At 38.2% G+C, this 21,225-nt stretch overlaps 1 long non-coding RNA gene across 1 annotated transcript in view; it reads right to left on the bottom strand.

The window, feature by feature from the left end:
* Nucleotides 1–7,037: 7,037 nt before the first annotated feature.
* The window catches only part of LOC123583974, a 28,106-nt gene continuing 13,918 nt past the window's right edge, over nucleotides 7,038–21,225 (bottom strand). The window contains exons 2-3 of the long non-coding RNA XR_006705086.1: nucleotides 19,106–19,584; nucleotides 7,038–7,458 (exon numbers count right to left, since the gene is read on the bottom strand). This is a non-coding gene — a long non-coding RNA (uncharacterized LOC123583974). The remainder of the gene's footprint in view (nucleotides 7,459–19,105; nucleotides 19,585–21,225) is intronic.

Genomic DNA, 21,225 nt, shown 5'->3' with positions numbered 1-21,225 from the left:
ATTTCGATGAAGTTCAATGATCTATTTTTTCTTTTATGGTTTATGCTTTGGGCGTCATATTTAAGAAAACATTGCTTCACTCAAGGTCACAAAGATATTCACCTAGGTTTTCTTCTAAGAGTTTCTTTATAGTTTTAGCTCTTACATTTAAGTTGATGTTCCTTTTTTGGTTAATTTTTATAAATCATGTGAGATTCAACTTCATTTTTGTGGATGGTAGGAGTTCAACTTCATCCTTTTACTTGTGAATATCCAGTTATTCCCAGCACCACTCGTTAAAAAACTATGATTTTCCTATTCAATTTTCTTAGCACCCTTGTCAAAGACCATAAGTGTGAGGATTTATTTCTGGATTCTCAATGCTATTCCATTGATCTATATGTCTATTCTTATGCCACCAACAAACTATTTTGATTACTGTAGCTTTTAGTAAGTTTTGAAATTGGGGAGTGTGACTCCTCCAAATCTGTCATTCTTTTTCAAGATTGTTTGGCTATTGGGGCGCCTGGGTGGTTCAGTCGGTTGAGCGTCCAACCTCCACTCAGGTCATGATCTCACAGTTCGTGGGTTCAAGCCTCACATCGGGCTCTGTGCTGACAGCTCTGCTTTGGATTCTGTGTCTCCCTCCCTCTCTACCTCTCCCCTGCTTTGTCTCTCTCTCTCTCTCTCTCTCTCTTTCAAAAATAAATAAATAAACATTAAAAAATTTTAAAACAAAAGATCGTTTGGCTATTCGAAATCTCCATATGAGTTTCCATATGAGTTTTTGGATCAGCTTGCTTAATCCTGCAAAAATGGCAGCTGAGATTTTTATAGGGATTGCATCTAATCTGTAGCTCAATTAAAGGCATATTCCCAGCTGCACAATATTAAATATTCCATCCATTAGTATGGCTTGTGTTTCCATTTGTTTAGGTCTTCTCTCTTTCAATGATGCGTTGTAGTTTCATTGTATAAGTCTTACACTTCTTTTTAAAATTTTATTCCTAGGGCATCTGGGTGGCTCAGTTGGTTAAGCATCAGACTGTGGCTCAGGTCATGATCTTGTGGTTTGTGAGTCTGGGCTCTGTGCTGACAGCTCAGAGCCTGGAGCCTGCTTTGGATTCTGTCTCTCTCTCTCTCTGTCCCCTCCCACACACACTCTCTCTCTCAAAGATAAACATGAAAAAAAAATTTTTAATAAATAAATAAAAATTTATTCCTAAGTATGTTATGCTTTTTGATACCATTGTGAATGGCATTTTTAAACCGCAATTTCTGAGTTTTTACTGGCAGTATATAGAAATGCAATTGATTTTTGTGTATTGATCTTGTATCCTACAACCTTGCTAAACACGTTTATTAGTTCTAGTATTCTTTCGTAGATACAATATGATCTTCTGCATAAAAGTCATGTCATCTACATTAAAAAAATTTTAATTTCTTCCTGTCCAATCTTGATGATTTTATTTATTTATTTATTTATTTATTTATTTATTTATGGTCTTAATGCACTGGATAGAAACTTGAGGGCAATGTTGGATAGATGTAATGAGAATAGATATCCATGTTTTGTGCCTGAAATTAGAGGGAAAGTATTTAGTTTTTACCAGTAAGTGCATTGTTAGCTATAGTTTTCTTCATCAATGTCATATATCAGGTTGAGAAGGTTTCCTTCTTTCCTTAATCTTCTGAGAGCTTTTATCAGGAATGTTGGATTTTGGGGGTTGGTTGGCTGGCTCAGTCAGTACAGCATGGAACTCTTGATCTCAGGGTTATAACTTTGAGCTGCATGTTGGGTGTAGAGAATACTTAAAAATGAAATTAAAAATTTTTTTTATTTATTATTTTTTTTAATTTACATCCAAGTTAATTAGCATATAGTGCAATAATGATTTAAGGAGTAGATTCCAGTGATTCATCATCTATGTATAACACCCAGTGCTCATCCCAACAAGTGTCTTCCTTAATGCCCCTTATCCATTTAGCCCATCCCCCCTCACACACAACCCATCCAGTGACCCTCAGTTTGTTCTCTGTATTTAGGAGTCTCTTATGTTTTATCCTCCTCCTTGTTTTTATATTATTTTTCCTTCCCTTCCCTTATGTTCATCTGTTTTGTATCTTAAATTCTACATGAGTGAAGTCATATGGTATGCTGGATTTTATCAAGTTATCTTTTCTATCTATTGAGATGATCACGTTTTTATCTTTTTTTTAAGTTTAATGTTTTTATTTATTTTTGAGACAGAGAGAGACAAAGCATGAACGGAGGAGGGTCAGAGAGAGAGGGAGGCACGGAATCTGAAACACGCTCCAGGCTCTGAGCCGTCAGCACAGAGCCTGACGTGGGGCTAGAACTCACGGAGCGTGAGATCAAGACCTGAGCTGAAGTCGGACACTTAACCGACTGAGCCACCCAGGCGCCCCTTTTTATCCTTTATTGTGTTAATGTTTCATTACATTGGTGATTTTTGTATGCTAGATAAAACATGCCTTCCAGGGAAAAATCTCATTTGGTTATAGCATATAGTCTTTTACCATATTGCTGAGTTTGACTGGTGAGTATTTTCTTGAGAATTTTTGCATCTATATTAATAAAAAATGTTGGCCTATAGTTTTCTTTCCTTGTGGTGTCTTTGTCTGATCTTGATGTTAGAGCAACATTAGCTTCATAATATGAGTTAGGAAGTGTTCCCTCCTCTTATATTTTTTGGAAGACTTTGTGAAAGATAGGTATTAATTTTTCTTTAATGGTTTGGTAGAATTCAGCATTCAAGACATCCAGGCCTGGACTTTTATTTGTGGGAAGGTTTGTTTTTTTTTTTATGTTTGTTTGTTTTTGAGAGAGAGAGAGTGCAAGTGGGGGAGAGGGAGAGAGGGGCAGAGAGAGAGACAGAGAATCCCAAAAAGGCTGCCATTAGCACAGAGCCCAACGAAGCTGTGATATGATGAACTGAGCCAAAACCAAGAGTCAAATACTTAACCAACTGGGCCACCCAGAGGCCCCTATGGGAAGTTTTTTTTATTACTAATAGGATCTCTCTGATGGTATTTTTAAGTAACCTCTACTCCCAACATGGGCTCAAACCCACAGCCTCGAGATCAAGAGTTGAGCCAGCTAGGTGTCCAGGTATAAATAAACCTGTTTACATTTTCTTTTTCCACTTTTATTAGTTTTGTCCTTTAGGAATTTGTGTATTTCATGTAAGTTATCTAGTTTGTTTATATACTATTCCTCAGAGCTTCTCTTATAATCCTTTTATCTGTATGGTCAGTACTGATGTCCCCTCTTTCATTCCTGAGCTTAGTAATTTGAGACTTCTTTTTTGCTTGGTCAAGCTACCTAAAATTTTGTCAATTCTGTTCATTTTCTTTTTAAGAAACCAGCTTTGGTTTAATTGGTTTTATTAATTTTTTCATTCTTTTTTTTTTTTTTCCACTCTAATTTTTTTTTTCCCCTTTCTTCTGTTTGTTTTAAGTTTCATTTGCTCTCCTGTTTCAGTTTCCTATAGTGGAAAGTCAGTTTATTGATTTAACATTTTTTCTTTTTTTTAATACAGGTGTTTACAATGATAAATTTCAGTCTAAGCACTGCTCTGTGTATGTGTTGGAGCATGTTTAAAAAAAATTTTTTTTTAATGTTTACTCATTTTTGAGAGAGAGAGACAGATCATGAGTGGGGGAGGGCAGAGAGAGAGAGAAAGACACACACACAGAATCTGAAGCAGGCTCCAGGCCCTGAGCTGTCAGCACAGAGCCCAATATGGAACTCGAACTCATGGACCACGAGGTCATGACCTGAGCTGAAGTCAGTCCCTTAACCCACTGAGCCACCCAGGTGCCCCTGGAGCATGTATTTAATACTCCAGTAAGCAGTTTACAATTGTGCTTTAGCCTTTACTTCCTGCTTGAGCAGAGCCCCAAGGTCAGTCTGAGGCGAGGAATTAGGGTCTTCTTAGGTCTTTGCTGAGCATAAGAAGAGCACTGCACATGCACATGTCTTTCTGGGTTCCCAGGAATATTTCGGAGCTTTGCAAAGAACCACATGGACATCTCATTCCAGACTTTTTCCTTTTTTTTTTTTGGTTAGGTTCTTATTAGCTCCAATTGGTATCACTGCCTCATGCATCTGCAATGTTAAACAATTGCCACTACTTCTTTTTGACAAATGTCCTAAGGATAAGGCTCTTCAAACAAAGTGAGCTCCGAGTCAGGTCAAATAAAGTTTACCTTTGGGAATGGAGCTTTACAAGGAGCTTAAAATAGGTCAAACACTGACAATTCTCTAGGGATGGAACAAGTGGGCAGTGTCAGATCCATTCTGCCCTTTCCCACCAGTGACTCCTAGGCTTCTGGTTTTACAACTATCATAATTGTGTGCCTGCTGGGTGTTTTTGTTTTTTTTTTTTAATTTTAGAAACAGAGTAAGTGTGAGCAGGGGAGAGGGGCAGAGAGAGAAATAGAGGGACCGAGAGAGAGAGAGAGAGAGAGAGAGAGAGAAAGAGAGAACCTTAAGCAGGCTTCATGCTGTCAGCAAAGAGCCCAATGTGAGGCTCAATCCCACATCTTGGATCATGACCTGACCCTAAATCAAGAGTCAGATGCTCAACCAACTAAGCCACTCAGGCTCCCCAAGTCTGCTGATAAAATTTTAAGTCTGTGCAGCAAATGGAGAAAAGGAGATGGGAAGAAGGCAAGTTAAAAGCCACAAAACTTGCTGCTCTTACTGATATTCAACTGGGTTTTTTTGTTGTTTTGTTTTAATAAATGATTCTAGAGCATTGTAAACCTTTGGTTAATTTCCAGGGTTCTCTTGCTGTGGTGGATGAGCAGATTTTCATACATTCTTATTCCACCTTTCTGGAAATGCTTCCAAACAAGTGCATTTTAAGATGTCCATATTTATACAGGGTGATTGGGGGCATGCTATATTTTATTGTTGACTTTTCATTTAATTGTATTTTGGTTATGTGCCAAGTTTTAATTGTAGAAGCCAGATTAAAAAGCCAAAGAGGGCAGGAGGGGGAAGGGCACTTGGGTGGCACAGTTGGTTAAGCTCAGGCTCAGGTCATGATCTCTCTGTTTATGAGTTTGAGCCCCCCATTGGGGTCAGCACTGATGGCATGAAACTTGCTTGGGATTCTGTTTCTCCCTCTCTCTGCCCCTCCCCAACTTGTGCTCTCTCTCTCAAAAAAAAAAAAAAAAAAAAAAAAGCCAAAGAGATTTATCAGAGGAATTAAGAAAACAACCCAATTTACAACTGCATCAAAAAGAATAAAGTGGGGTGCCTGGGTGGCTCAGTTGGTTATTCATATAAGAATATTAACTTTAAATTATGTAATTTTATTAAAATGATGTAAAAACTATAGAACTTTTTAAAACAAAAACCTATTTCAAAAAATGTTATCTTAATTCATTATTTTGAATCGTTCTCAGGGTAGGAAGAAATTTGCAAATGAAAAACCAGTCACAGAGAATGTCTTTCTAAACTCTAACTCCTCAATCTTCTGCAACTGGAAAATAATCTTGATTGAAGTCCTTAAATTGCTTTCCCCATACCTGTCAGAATGGCTAAAATTAACAACACAAGAAGCAACAGGTGTTGGTGAGGATGTGGAGAAAGGGGACTCTCCTGCACTGTTGGTGGGAACGCAAACTGGTGGAGCCACTCTGGGAAACGGTATGGACGCTCCTCAAAAAGTTAAAAAGAGAACCTTATGACCCAACAATTTCACTACTGGGTATTTACCCAAAGAATACAAGACCACTAAGTGAAAGGAAAACATGCACCCTAATGTTTACAGCAGTATTTGTTTACAACAGCCAAGATATGGAAGCAGCCAAGTGTCCATTGGTTGATGAGTGGATAAACAAGAAGTGGTATATATATATATACATACATATATATATATGTATATATATGTATATATATATATACATATACATATATATATATAATGGACTATTATTCAGCCATAAAAAAGAGTGAAATCTCTTGCCATTTGCAATGACATGAATGGAGCTAGACAGTATAATGCTATGTGAAATAAGTCAGTCAGAGAAAGACAAATACTGTATGATTTCACTCATGTGGAATTTAAGAAACAAAACAAAGAAGCAAAAGGAAAAAATAAGAGAGAGACAAAGCAAGAAACCGACACTTAATTGTGGAGAACAAACTGATGGTTATGGGGGAGGAGGGAGGGAGGAGCAGAATGGGAGATGGGTTAAATCGGTGATGGGGATTAAAGAGTGCACTTGTCATGATAAGCACTGTGTGATGTATAGAATTGTTGAATCACTATATTGTACACCTGAAACTAATATTACACTGTAGGTTAACTAACTGGAATTTAAATAAAAACTTAAAAAAAAAAGTTGTCTTCCCATTTGTCTTCATTTACACTGAAATCTTAGAATAGGAAGTAAAGGAGTTCTTAAACTAAAAGATTATTAAAATATCATTTATAGAGAGAGTGGTTCCTTTTTCAGGGCTTAACTTTCTTTTCAAAACAGTTTAATGAGCCACGTGGTACTTAGCACATACCAAGAATGATCACAATTCTGTCCCCCTCCCTACTCAGCACCCCCCCCCCCTTTCTCTTGCTTGTTTTGGAAAGCATTGATAGCCTTTTGATTCTTCCCTGTGTAGCATGTGTGACATATCCTACTGTGTTTCCATCTGTTCTATTTCAATTTGACTTCAGGGATAGGGAAATATTCAAGGGCTCAAAAACAATATGCTGGTAGGATCCATTTCATTAATAAACACAGGAAAACAAAGAAAAATTCTGACATCCTTCAATTCCTTGAATAAAGAAACGTTTAGGGGCGCCTGGGTGGCGCAGTCGGTTAAGCGTCCGACTTCAGCCAGGTCACGATCTCGCGGTCCTTGAGTTTGAGCCCCGCGTCGGGCTCTGGGCTGATGGCTCAGAGCCTGGAGCCTGTTTCCGATTCTGTGTCTCCCTCTCTCTCTGCCCCTCCCCCTTCATGCTCTGTCTCTCTCTGTCCCAAAAATAAATAAACGTTGAAAAAAAAAAATTAAAAAAAAAAAAAAAAAAGAAACGTTTAGTGTTATAATTTTAAAATTGAAAGATGACCATCCTTTATGTTTTGAGGGCTTGGATCACAGAAGGGGTTGGGATGTGAGAAAGGGAAAGAATATTTGAGAGGAGTTCCAACTCCCTTCCATCCTCAGAAGAACCGGGTCCTGGGTTGGAAACAGGTCACAGGTCGTGAAGAGTCAAAGGACAAATCAAAAGAAACTCTTCCCCCAAAAGGAACATGCTAACAGAAAATTTTAAAGTTATTTTGTATACTGGGCATTTGAAAACTGTCATTCCTCAGCAGGCTTTAGATGCTTCCAGATCTGGCCAAATCCTAAATTCTGCATAACAAATTCCTTCCTGATTTCTCTTCGAAGGAAATTATCTCGAGATAAGATCAGTCTGGGTCATCTGGTGGTGTCTTCCTCTTCTGTCAGGGAAAAAGATAGGAACATGTCGTTTCAAGACTAAAACATTTAACTTTCATATTACATTTCAGTTTATAAAAGCACAGGATGGAGTTTATTTTTCAAATGCAGTGGCGACATCCAGTGGACAAAATGCTTCAGTAATTTACCAAGTAGATAAATAAACATTTATTATACCTGTCATTAAGAAAATATATGCTTTTAGGGGCGCCTGGGTGGCGCAGTCGGTTAAGCGTCCGACTTCAGCCAGGTCACGATCTCGCGGTCCGTGAGTTCGAGCCCCGCGTCGGGCTCTGGGCTGATGGCTCAGAGCCTGGAGCCTGTTTCCGATTCTGTGTCTCCCTCTCTCTCTGCCCCTCCCCCGTTCATGCTCTGTCTCTCTCTGTCCCCAAAATAAATAAACGTTGAAAAAAAAAATTAAAAAAAAAAAAAGAAAATATATGCTTTTAAAAATTTGTCCCTTAATACATGTTTTCTTAATATGTATAAATACAGGTCAGCGGCCACTGATAGAGGAAGTTTCTCACACTTATACTAAAATAGCCCTCAGTGATTTGTGTGACCAGGGCCTCGGGCCCCACAGAATTCATACTGGCATGGAAACAAGATTTGTCCCTAGCCACCTTTCTCCTTTCCATCAGGACTCTGATGAGGTGTTCTGACAATAACCACACTTTCGGGGAGGCTCTGATCTTTAAGTACTCTTAAAGGTACTTAGGAGATAATAGTGAAATAATATCTCTTAGATGCCAGGGCTGGAGTCTGGTTAGAGTCCAGCATGGGAGCAGATATTAAAGTGAAATTTCTAAGTAAGCTGTCTGCATGTGGAAGAGGAGGGCTTTCATGCTTTATTTTAATATGCTAAGCAAAATCAAATATAATTAAGTAACCAACTAAAAAAAGCCATCTATGAGTTCTGAATTGTTCTTCGTTCTCTTTCAGGTATAGTCCAGCTAAGAAGACATGATCGACTCTAATGTATAAAAGGACACTTGAGTCTAATGACTAAAGAGAGCTCCCGCTTGTTCAGTGTCTACCGAAGCAAGGCATCATGCTAAGATTTTATATACATTTAATCACATCATGTTAAATACACACACAATGCGGGTATGTAGGCATTATTAAGTCTATTTTATAGACAAGAAAAATGAGGCTCTATAAAGTTACATGACTTAAGTAGCAGAGCCAGAGAGCAAATCTCAGTTATTTCAATTCTAAAACCCATTATCTATTCAGGATATACATTGCATCCTGCCATAAAACAGGAAGAAAAAGAAAATGGAAGCTAGCACTTTTACTATTTTCCTAAAATGGAAAAATAACACACTTCCTCCCTTGCTTTGTACTATCAAACTTGGTATATTGTATATTTTTCAACTTCAGGAGGAGAAGTTTGCAATGATGCTGCCTCATTAGACCCTTAAAAATACCATAAAATTTGATTTATATTAGCAGAAAGGTGACAGCATGGTTACTAGAACCAATTGCTTAGATTTGAACCCTGGCTCACCTATTTATTTGTTGCACAACCTTGAGCAAGTTACTTAACTTCTCTGGGCATCAGTGTCCTCATTTGCAAATGGCATTATAATATCTATTTCTATCTATGAAATAATAGGTTGCTGTGAGCATTGAGTATAGTGCTTACAACAGTGGCTGGCATGGAACAAAATCTCAGTATCCTCCTTACTGTTGGAATTGTTTCTATTAATATGTTAAAAAGTGACAAACTACTGCATTTATTTAAAAAAAAAATTTTTTTTAACGTTTATTTATTTTTGAGACAGAAAGAGATAGAGCATGAACAGGGTGGGTCAGAGAGAGAGAGAGGGAGACACAGAATATGAAACAGGCTCCAGGCTCTGAGCTGTCAGCACGGAGCCCGACGCGGGGCTCGCACCCACAAACTGCGAGATCGTGACCTGAGCTGAAGTCGGACGCTTAGCCGAATGAGCCACCCAGGCGCCCCAGCATTTCTTTATTTTTAAACACTTTATTGATGTATAATTTACAGAACATAAAATTCACCCATTTTAACAGTACAACTCAGTGATTTTTAGTAACTATACCGAACTGTGCAACAATCACCACAATTCAGTTTTAGACATTTCTATCATCCTAAAAACTTCCCTTGGGTCCATTTATAGTTTTTTGTTGTTTTTTTTTTTAATTTTTTTTTCAATGTTTTTTATTTATTTTTGGGACAGAGAGAGACAGAGCATGAACGGGGGAGGGGCAGAGAGAGAGGGAGACACAGAATCGGAAACAGGCTCCAGGCTCCAAGCCATCAGCCCAGAGCCGGACGCGGGGCTCGAACTCACGGACCGCGAGATCGTGACCTGGCTGAAGTCGGACGCTTAACCGACTGCACCACCCAGGCGCCCCGGGTCCATTTATAGTTAATCCCCACTGCCATCCTCAGCCCTAACCAACCATGGATCTACTTTTTGTCTTTGTAAACTTGCCTTTTCTAAACATTTCATATAAATGGAATCATACAATGTATAGTCTCTGCGTTTGGTTTCTTCCACCATAGCATGAGGTTTTGAGGTTGGTCCATGCTCTAGTATATATTAATAGCTAGTTCCTTTTAAATGCTGAATAGTATTCCATTGTATGGAATTGTATTTACCCATTCACCACCTGATCAGTGTTTGGGTTGTTTCCACTTTTTGGCTATTCTGAATAATACTGCTCTGAACATTCACATGCCAATCTTTGTGTGGACAGATGCCTTCTGTTCTCCTGGGTTATCTAGTAGTGGGATTGTTGAATCGTATGGTAAATCTGTTTAACTTTTTAAGTAATGGGCAAATTGTCTTCTGAAGTGGCTGCACCATTTTACATTCCACCAGCAACGTATAGATTCCCCTTTTTCCACATCCTCACTAACACTTGGTATGGGCTGTCTTTTTCATAGACCTTCTAGTTAACGTGTAGTAATATTTTATTGTGGTTTCCATTTGCACTTCCCTAATGATTCATGATGTTAAACACCTTTTCATGAGTTATTAGCCATTTATAGATCTCCTTTAATGAAATACCTGTTCTTCTATACGTTTTTTAAAAATGTTTATTTTACTTATGTTTATTTTTCAGAAAGTACAAGTGGGGGAGGGGCAGAGAGACAGTGGGCAGAAGATCTGAAGCAGGCTCTGCACTGACAGCACAGAGCCTGATGCGGGGCTCGAACTCAGGAGCCATGAGATCATGACCTGAGCCAAAGTTGGATGCTCAACCAATTGAACCACCCATCACCCCTTATTTATTTATTTATTTATTTATTTATTTATTTATTTAGAGAGGGAACAAGTGCAAGTGGAGGCGGGGCAGAGAGGAAAGGAGAAAGAATCCCAAGTAGGCTCTATGCTGTTAAGTGCAGAGCATGACCAGACGCTTGAACTCACGAACCGTGAGATCATGACCTGAGCCGAAATCAGGTCAGACACTTAACCGACTGAGCCACCCACGTGCCCCCTATTCATTTTTTAAAAGTGTTTATTTATTTTTGAGAGAGAGAGAGAGAGCACGTGGAAACAGGGGAGGGGCAGAGAGAGAGGAAGACAGAGGATCAGAAATGGGATCTGCACAGAGAGCAGAGAGCCCGATGTGGGGCTTGAATTCACGAACGGGGAAATCATGACCTGAGCCAAAATCAAGTCAGATGCTTAACCGACTGAGCTGCCCAGACGCCCCACCATTCATTTTTTAATTGAGTTGTTTGGTCTCTTTTTAATGGCTTGCAAGAGTCGATATGGAATGCTTCTCCATTTATTTAGATCATATTTAATTTCTCTCTGCCAGTTTGTAGTTTTCAGTGTATAACACTTGCATTTCTTTTCTTAGTTTTTCCTAAGTATTTTTATTCTTTTTGAAATCATAGTAAAAGGCATCATTCATTTTCAGATCGTTCATTGTTAATAGGTAGAAATATGCTTGATTTTGGTATCTGATCTTTTATCCTATAACCTCAAATAGATCCATTATTAGTTCTAATATTTTTTTTTTAGATTTGTTCAAGTTTTCTATATAGAAGGTTGTTACATCATTTACAAATAAAGACAGTTTATTTCTTCACTTCCAATCTGACTGATATTTATTTTTTTGTTACCTGATTGTGGTGGCTAGAATCTCTGGTTACATCTTGAATAGAAGTGGTGAGAACAGATATCCTTGCCTTTTTTTTTTTTTTTAATGTTTATTTTTATTTTTGAGAGAGAGAGAGAGAGAGTGCAACTAAGGGAGGGTGAGAGAGTGAGAGGGACAGAGGATCCAAAGTGGGCTCCATCCTGACAGCTGTGGGTTAACAGTGTTAAAGACTATAATTTTGCTGATTTTCTGTCTAGTTATTATTTTAGTTTTTGAGAGTAGGATATTAAAGTTTCCAGTTATTATTGTTGAATTCTATTTCTCCTTTCAATTTTCTGTTTTTGCTTCATATATTAAAAGGTCCATTAGATATATATATATATATATATACATGGTTTTTGTTTTTGTTTTTGAGAGAGAGAGACTGCATGCATGCACGCAGACAAGCAGGGAAGGGGCAGAGGGAGAGAAGGAGAGGGAAGCTTAAGCAGGTTTCATGTTTAGAGCAGAGTCTGACCTCAAAACCAAGAGATCATGACCTGAGCCAAAATCAAGAATCAGATACTTAACCGACTGAGCCACCCAGGGGCCCCAATGTATATATGTTTTTAATTGTTTATCTTCCTAATGGACTGTTTGTGTTATCATTATAATGTCCCTTTTCTCCTATGGGAACAATTTGTTTGGTCTTAAAACCTATTTTGTCTGATATTTTAGCCACTCCATCTCTCTTATGGTTACTTTTTGCATCATTTTACTTTCAACCTGTTTGTATTTATCTTTGTCTATGAAAGTGTGTCTCTTATAGACAGCATGTAGTTGGAGCGTATTTACTTATATCTCTGCCTTTTAATTGGACTGCTTAATCCATTTACATTTAATATAATTAGTTTTGTGGTTAGATTCATGCCTGCCATTTTTCTATTTGTTTTCTTCAGGTCTCATGTCATTTTTGTTCCTATGTTCCAACTTTATTGGCTTATTTGCATTAAACAAATATTCCTTGGCATACCATTTTAATTCCTTTGTTCATTTCTAAGCTATTTTTTGAGTTGTCATGGTTCCTCTAAGATTTATGACATGTATCGTTATCATAATTTACTTCAGGTTTATACTGACCATTTCCAGTAAATATAGCCAGATCATGAAAGGCCTTGTATACCATGCTTAATCAGTGGGAAAGGGGGCTGGTGGGGCACAATTATTTTAAAGTATAAAGAGACATGGTCACATTTGCATTTCAGAGTGCTCTAACAGAAATGTAGACGATCAATTTCAGGGAGGCACCACTGGAGAAATCAGAGCTCTCTCGGTGATCCTCCCCTTGAGTTTTTCTTGATTTCCCAATGTGGTTTCTGTGCATTCTTACATGGGGTCAGGAGTCAGACCCTTAAGCCTGTACACATTCTATCTTTAGCTTGTAAAGCTCCAAAGTAATGAACTCCAACTGCTGGGAACTCGCTCTGGGTAAAGTTATGCAAGGCAATGCTCAATTATTCAGAAGTCATCCACTGAATTGCATATAATTAGATCCACAGTATCTCTGTCTCATTCCTTCTTCCTGCCTTAATCTTATTTATTGGTTGATTAATTCCTTCATATTATGTATAAAGAAAAAAAAAAAAAAAACCCAGGGTGAGTAAGATTTCCCTTTTCATAGTTTGAGTGAAAAATAGAAAAGAGTTTTAAACTAAGAGTTCAAATGAAATTTGTGGCCATCAGTATATTGTTACTAACCTTTAGCCTACCTTCTAGAATAGATTATAAATTTTTTTCTCTTTTCAATGTTCATTAACTTTCTGGTCACCAGAATAGCCACTCTAAAAAAATATTAATAATGTGAATTAATAATGTGCTTAATTTTCTTTTTTTTTTTAATTTTTTTTTTTAATGCTTATTTATTTTTGAGACAGAGAGAGACAGAGCATGAACGGGGGAGGGTCAGAGAGAGGGAGACACAGAATCTAAAACAGGCTCCAGGCTCCGAGCTGTCAGCACAGAGCCCGATGCGGGGCCCGAACTCACGGACTGTGAGATCGTGACCTGAGCCGAAGTCGGCCACTCAACCGACTGAGCCACCCAGGCGCCCCAATAATGTGCTTAATTTTCAATTAATCAGGCATACATTTACTTTTGTTTTAATAGGTTTATTTCAGATGAGACTATTTGAAGTTCCTCAAAACCCCCACTTGAGGGGTAATTTTGAATAAAATTTATACAGGCAGGAAATAGTAAGCAATTGATAGTAACACTACCTAAGAGTGTTAACTGAACTGATATATCTTGATGATAAATATGCAAGATATTCTCTCTCTGTTTTTTTTTTGTTTGTTTTTTAAGTAGGCTCCATGCCCAAAGTGGGGCTTGAACTCATGACCCTGAAATCAAGAGCTGTGTGCTCTACGGACTGAGCCAGCCAGGTGCCCTCAAGATATTCTCATTTTGAGTGAATGATTTGGACAGTCCATGCGTCAAACTTGAAAATTACATGCAATTAGGAGCTCCTGAGTGGCTCAGTTGGTTAAGGGTCCAGCTCTTGGTTTCAGCTCAGGTCATGATCTCACAACTCATGAGTCCTGCATCTGGCTCTGTGCTGACAGCGCAGGGCCTGCTTGGGATTCTCTGGCCCCCTCTCTCTCTGCCCCTCCCCTGCTCATGCTCTCTCTCTGTCTCTCTCAAAAATAAATAAATAAAAATTAAAAAAAAAAGAAAGAACGAAAACGACACACAATTAGACCGAATGCTAATATACTGGCTGGCAGTCTAGGGATCCAAACAGATTCAGAAGGCTAAAATAATGAGGCAAAATAAGAGAGCTAAAATTTAACACATATGAACATTGTGCCAATTATGAATGAGTTTGACTGTATATAATGGAAAGCCTAAATTTATAATAGCTTAACCAAACAGGCAGTATTCATAAGAAGAAAGTGTGGTAGTACCCCAAACTCTTCAGACAATGCCTGGAAGGTGGTGTTCCCACTGTAGGATTCTCAAACTGAGTCATGCTCTTAGGAGGTCATTAGAATGGTGATAGGATTCAAATCCATGTCTATGAAAAATATTTGGAGAGAGTTAGGTATTTATTCTGGGGGGTGGGGGGGAGGGGGTGGAAATGCTTATTGTCCCATCTTGGGAAAGGAGAATCAGATTTTCTCTGTGCTACTCCAGATGGCAAAAATAGGACCAATTGATGGTCATGGCAGAGAGGCAGATTTCAGTTCAAACTATGTTTTTAACATTAGAACACTCTGGAAATAAAATAAGTTATTCAAGGAGCTAAATTTCTAGTAATAACAAAAATAATGGCAATAACTTACTGAGGGTTTATAATGTACCAGGTACTTACATGAATTAATTCATTTTATATTCAAAATTATTCTAGAAGAAACTACTATTATCCTTGTTTCACAGATAAGGAACTCAATTTATTTGCCCCAGGCCAGACAGCTAGAAAGCAGAAGATGTGAATCCATGGAGTCTGACTCCAAAGCTGGAGTTCTGACCTGCTCTGTGTGCAGGCAGAGGCTTGCTGACTAATGGTATGGGTGAAGTAGGGTGAAAGGTGTCAGATATGGATCAAAGCCTGGCTAGGATGAGGTAGCTTACATAAGACTAATAGCTACATTCATCGAACACCTGCTGGGTGTCAGGCACGGGACTAAAAATTTCACGTACATTAAGAGATAATGCAGCAGGAGCACGCAATGGTGCATTCAGTACACACTCAAGTACCATAAGCTGCTATGACCACTTTTGATCCTCTCAGCAGCTTTATTAGATGAGCATTATTGCATCTACTTTGCTAACAGAGAAAGTGATATCTTGAGAAACGAGGTAAATTATCCAACGTCAGGTGACAGTGCCAGTAAAGCTGGCAGGTGACTCAGGATACTACAGCTCTAGCCTTTCCACTAAGCCATGTTTCACCAGAATACCGACGCTTGCAACCTGGAAGTTTTAGGGTTCTGTGAAACCAGTAAGCAAATAATAACTTTAACAACAACAACAACGTCTATGCAGACTTAGATAAATCTTGCAAATTAGTAGGCCATTAGCTATTTGAAGTTAAACCTTAAAGAGTATAATAAGTACATACCAGAAGTGCAATGAAATGAGATAGGTTGTGTTTTAAAAATTTTCAAACTAGGGGCGCCTGGGTGGCGCAGTCGGTTAAGCGTCCAACTTCAGCCAGGTCACGATCTCGCGGTCCGTGAGTTCGAGCCCCGCGTCGGGCTCTGGGCTGATGGCTCAGAGCCTGGAGCCTGCTTCCGATTCTGTGTCTCGCTCTCTCTCTGCCCCTCCCCCGTTCATGCTCTGTCTCTCTCTGTCCCAAAAATAAATAAACGTTGAAAAAAAAAAATAAGCTTTAAAAAAAAAAAAAATTTTCAAACTCACTATTTATCAGCGAAAGATAATCTTCCCGGCTCTTCTCTCTACAAATACCACCCAGAAATTCTCATATGCTGATAAATGAAGAGAAGTTTCAAATTAGAATTGTGATCATGAGTTGAAGCCAATGGCCTTCAAGGATCAGAGCTGAATAGAAGCGGAAGAGGCTAGGGTCTAAAAGCCCTTGAGGAAACAGGGCCTGAGACGTTCACCACAGACGGAGACTATGCACAGGGTAGAGCTGTAAATGAACTCTCTGCATAAAACTGGCAGCCGGACAAGCTGTTCTGCCTTCAAAACAGAAGAAAAAACAAAAACAAAAACAGGGAGTAGAAAAACTCCACCTGTTGGTGTGTGTAGACCAGCTAGCAGGCTGGGCCATGGAGGGAAAAGGAGCCACTAAGAGAAACCAAGACCAAAGCCGCTGCAGGAAGTGGCTGTAGGACAAATTTGCATTGTCTTCAAGGTGACAAAACCACCGTGGGAGGATGGAAGGAAGGGAAGGGAACGACGAATGCCTGTCTGGTGGGTGAAGGGAAAACAAAGAGTTGGGTCCCCATCTCCCATAGTTAGAAACCAATAAATAGTTTATAAAACTGAAAAACCAAGAAATAACAATTAAGTATGCTATTAGAGACATGGCAGTAAACATCAAAATATTTAGCTGTACGAGATGAGAGTAGTTGCCTCTGAAAAGTGGGTAATGGGCAGGAGGAGGCCAGGGTATTGCTATTTTTCTTAACAAAACTTGTTGAATTACTTGACTCTTTATAAATAGAGTGCATGTAGAGGTGCCTGGGTGGCTCAGTTAAGTGTCCAACTCTTGATCTCTACTCAAGTCATGATCTTGTGATTCCTGGGATGGAGCTCCACATTGGGCTCTGCACCGATGGCACAGAGCCTGCCTAGGATTCTCTCTCTCTCTCTCTCTCTCTCTCCCTCTCTCTCCCTCTCTCAAAATAAATGAATAAACTTTAAACAAAGTGCACTGTGTACTATTGATAATGATTTAAAAAAAAAAACTTTACTAAAGCTTCCTGTTTGTTTGGGTTTATTCAATCTTGTAGATTCTTATGAACAGATTTTTCATGCTAGACACACACGGTCTTTTTTGGATTATTCTAATTCCTTCAAGTAATCCTTCCCTAGAAGCAGTTCAGCAGAGATAAAATCGCTTCATGAACAGGTTTGAAGTCACAATTGTAAATATTCATATCGTCAGGCAGCGTTAATCCTAAGTAGATCCTGAATATGAGGCATACTAGCTTGGATTAAGAGTGAAAATAAAGGGGGCTTTTTTTTCCCCTAACTTCCCAGCATTTCCAAACAACAATATTCGAGGAATAGAGAATGGTGGGACTGTCAATATAGAGGGTTTGTGATCCTTAAGAATATGCATCACCATATTCTTATATGGTGATAAGTGTATCATATTGAGTATAGCAACCTGCCACTGAATTTAGCAGATACACATACACACTCATGCACATACTGATACACTATAGATACACATACTGGTAGTGTGAATAACTGTATACTTTTAACTTTGATATAATTACAAATTTACAAAATTTACAACAGTCTAAGGAACTTCTATATACCCAGCAGACTTGCAAATTATTTAAATTTTGCACCACTTAATCATTCTCTCTTTCTATATTTAATTTGTTTGTTTGTACATACACAGGCATACACATATATGTATGTATATTCTTTCTGAACCATTTAAAATTAAGTTGTTACCAGGTTAGAGGGCAACTATGCCCTTACCCCTACACACTTTTTGTATATTTTCTAAGAACAAGGACATTCTCTTATGTAGCCAGTACGATGACCTAAATCAGAAAGTTTAATATTGATATACTATTATCTAATCTGAAGTCCATACTGTCCAAATTAATGTGCTTCATAGCTATTTCTTTTTCCTTGTCCACAGTCCAACCCAGAACGCCATATCGTATTTAGTTGTGACGACTCATTGGTCTCTTTTAATCTAGACTAGCTCCTCAATGTTGAGAGTATAGACCAGATATTTTACAAAATGCCATTCAATCTGAATGTCTGCCGTTCCTCATAATTAAATTCATATTAGATATTGGGACATAATTCAATATTATTCCAATATTGTTAATGTTAATTTTACTCACTAAGTGAAAGTAGTGGTCAAGACATTACTTCATTGTAAAGTTAATATTTTTCTCTACACAAATATTAAGTAATTTGTTTAAAAAATTTTTTTAAATGTCTATTTATTTTTGAGAGATAGATAGCGTGAGCCGGAGACGGGCAGAGAGAGAGGGAGACATAGGATCCTAAGCAGGCTCCAGGCTCTGAGCTGTCAGCACAGAGCCCGACAGGAGGCTCAGACCCACAAACTGTGAGATCATGACCTGAGCCGAAGTTGGATGCTTAACTGACTGAGCCACCCAGGCGTCCCTACTTTAATAATTTTAAATGACAAATTAAATTTCTTAAATAGATACAGGACCACTCTGTTTCCTTTCATATTGGGCTGGTTGTAGTAAGTTGTGTTTTGCAGGGAATTTCCTCTCAATTATCCAATTTAAAAAATGATAGTTGTTTATAATATCCCCTTATTATCCTATCAAAGTCTGTAGGATCTATACTAATAACCCTGCCTCATTCTTGATATTGATAAATCTGTGTCCTCTCTATTTCTTTTTTTTAAAGTTTATTTACCTATCCCAATTTACTTTCAAATAATATTTTACCCCTTCACATAGAATGTAAGAAACTTATAAAGCTATGCATCCACTTCTTTCCTGTCTTTATGCATTATTGTTACACTTTTTACTTCTACGTATATTATGAACTCTACATTTTAATTGTCTTTTATTTAAATAACAAGTGGCTTTTAAATTGGGTGCCTGGGTGGTTCAATCGTCTAAGTGTCTGACTTCGGCTCAGGTCATGATCTCACGGTTTGTGAGTTTGAGCCCTGCATCGGGCTCTGTGCTGACAGCGCAGAACCTGGATCCTGCTTTGCGTTCTGTGTCTCCCTCTCTCTCTGCCCCTCCCCTGCTGATGCTTTGCCTCTCTCACTCTCTCTCTCAAAAATGAACATTAAAAAAAATAAAAAACATTAATAAACATTAAAAAATCAAATACAATGAGGAAAAAGTATTTTATATATACCTACAAATTTACCTTTTCTGGCACTCTTTATCCTTTTGTGAAGATCCAAATTTCCACACTATATCATATTCCTTCAAGTCTGCTGGTGATGTATTCTCAGCCTTTGTCTGAAAATGTCTTTGTTATGCCTTCAAATTTTGAATGATACTTTTGCCAAACATGGATGCTCCGTGGTATTCTGGAAACTGGTGAGCGTTGTTCTATTAGACTCAAATTCTGAACTCTGTCTCCTCTATGGTCACCAGCAATGGTAATCTCTGCCTAGATCTCCTGTTAGCCTGCTTCTTCTAGCTGTGCTGCTTGGCGTTTCTCCCATGAATGTGCAGAACAGAAGTCAAAGATTTGGGCTGAATCTATATGCAGAATTCACTACTCCTCCTATGTGGTCATCTGCTTTCTAGAGTCTTCACTTTTCAGCCATTCTGACAGCCTCAGAGACTAGCCTTTTGCTTGAGTTCTAACTGCTCCACTCTGCAGGACTGGGGAGTGCCCTCAAGAAAAAAGCCATAAAAATTGCAGATTATATTCCAGATTCCAGTGTGACTTTCCTTCTTGCAAGGGCAACTTCTCTCTAGTTTCCAGCAGCTTTGGTCACTCTCCAGTGCCTTCAAGTACATATTAATTATACTTTAATTGTACTTTATCCAAGGCTGAAAATTGTTATCTATGGGAGCATTGGTTCAATGTGAATTACTCTACCATTATGAAAACAGTAATATGAATAATTAAAAATTATATTTTCTTTGAATCTTTCAAATTTGAGGTTGTGTGACTGCTATAGGTAGAAGACACGTCTCACTTAGTAATAACTTACTTTCTGGGAATGTAATAGGAAATATGGTTTCTCATGATTCTCATTCTGAATTGCAAAACTGTCCTCTCTTCTGACAAAGTACTCTGTCAAAGCAGTCAAGTGCAAACTCTTTCAGTTGTGAGCCATCCTTCTCATCAAAAACCTCATGATGTACCTTCCTTGTTTTCTCCATTTGTTAAATAAAGAAGAATTTTCCACTCCCTTCTAGATAGTTCTATTTTATTAGTTTTATATGTTGGGCTATTGTGCATGATTTTGTGTAAAGGAAGGGTGCAGCTGTTAAAAACAGTTTATAAATCTGAGTCTAAATAATCTTTAATAGTCTCTAAAATTCAATAATTAATATATTTTAGTTTGTTCAACTATAGAAGATTGGTATATGTGTATAAAAATAACCTTTTGCATAGAAATTCCCATTCCTGGGGCACCTGGGTGGCTCAGTTGGTTAAGTGTCTGACTTCAACCCAGGTCATGACCTCGCAGTTGGGGAGTTTGAGCCCCGCATCAGGGTCTCTGCTGTCAGCGTGGAGCCCACTTCAGATCCTCTGTCCCCTTTCTCTCTGCTCCTCCCCTGCTTGTGTGCACACTCTGTCTCTCTCAAAAATAAAATGAACATTAAAAAAAGAAAAAGAAATTCCTATTCCTAAGTGATCTCCTTCAATGTGCTGCCTACTTGATAGCAGGTAGAATCATTTATCAACAAAATACTCCTCTGATTTATTTCTATTTGAGCTCATTCAAGGATCCATAATGCAAAACTCCCTTTATTACTAATAATTTTGCCATCAATATTGCTAGTCTGTACTGTATGATATTTTCATAATAGTAATTGAACTAAAGGACAAAGAAAAGATTTTGAGAATTCTGGGAAATGTGTACTGTTCACAGCAAATGTTACTTAAACTTAGTTCAAAGGCGTGTGTGCAGCCGTATGATGGACTATTAAGACTTACATAATAGTTTAGAGCTGTAACTGTGCTAACCTTACATCAGACACATTTACAAAAGACTGTCATTGCCCACAGTTTCGTGCAATCGCTTTTCTGATTTAAGTTTCAGAGTTGTTAATGTTTGGATATTCCTGTTTATCCGGAAGGTGGAGATTTCTACTTTGTGTTATGGAACTCATTAGTCGCCTGCTATCATCTTAATCAAGAAAAATAAATATTGTAATAAACATTCATGTAAAGCCTACAGTGAACTAAGAGCTATTTGAATGAAAAACAATATGCTGATATAGGTCAGAATGTTCCCTCCCCCTTCGTATGCTTGCTAATTTACTGAATGCATTCTGAGGTCTTTTTTTTTTTTTTAACGT

The sequence above is a fragment of the Leopardus geoffroyi genome, chromosome B3 (genome assembly GCF_018350155.1).
Source record: "Leopardus geoffroyi isolate Oge1 chromosome B3, O.geoffroyi_Oge1_pat1.0, whole genome shotgun sequence".
Classification (NCBI taxonomy): domain Eukaryota; kingdom Metazoa; phylum Chordata; class Mammalia; order Carnivora; family Felidae; genus Leopardus; species Leopardus geoffroyi.
This window is presented reverse-complemented; position numbering and strand designations above follow the sequence as displayed.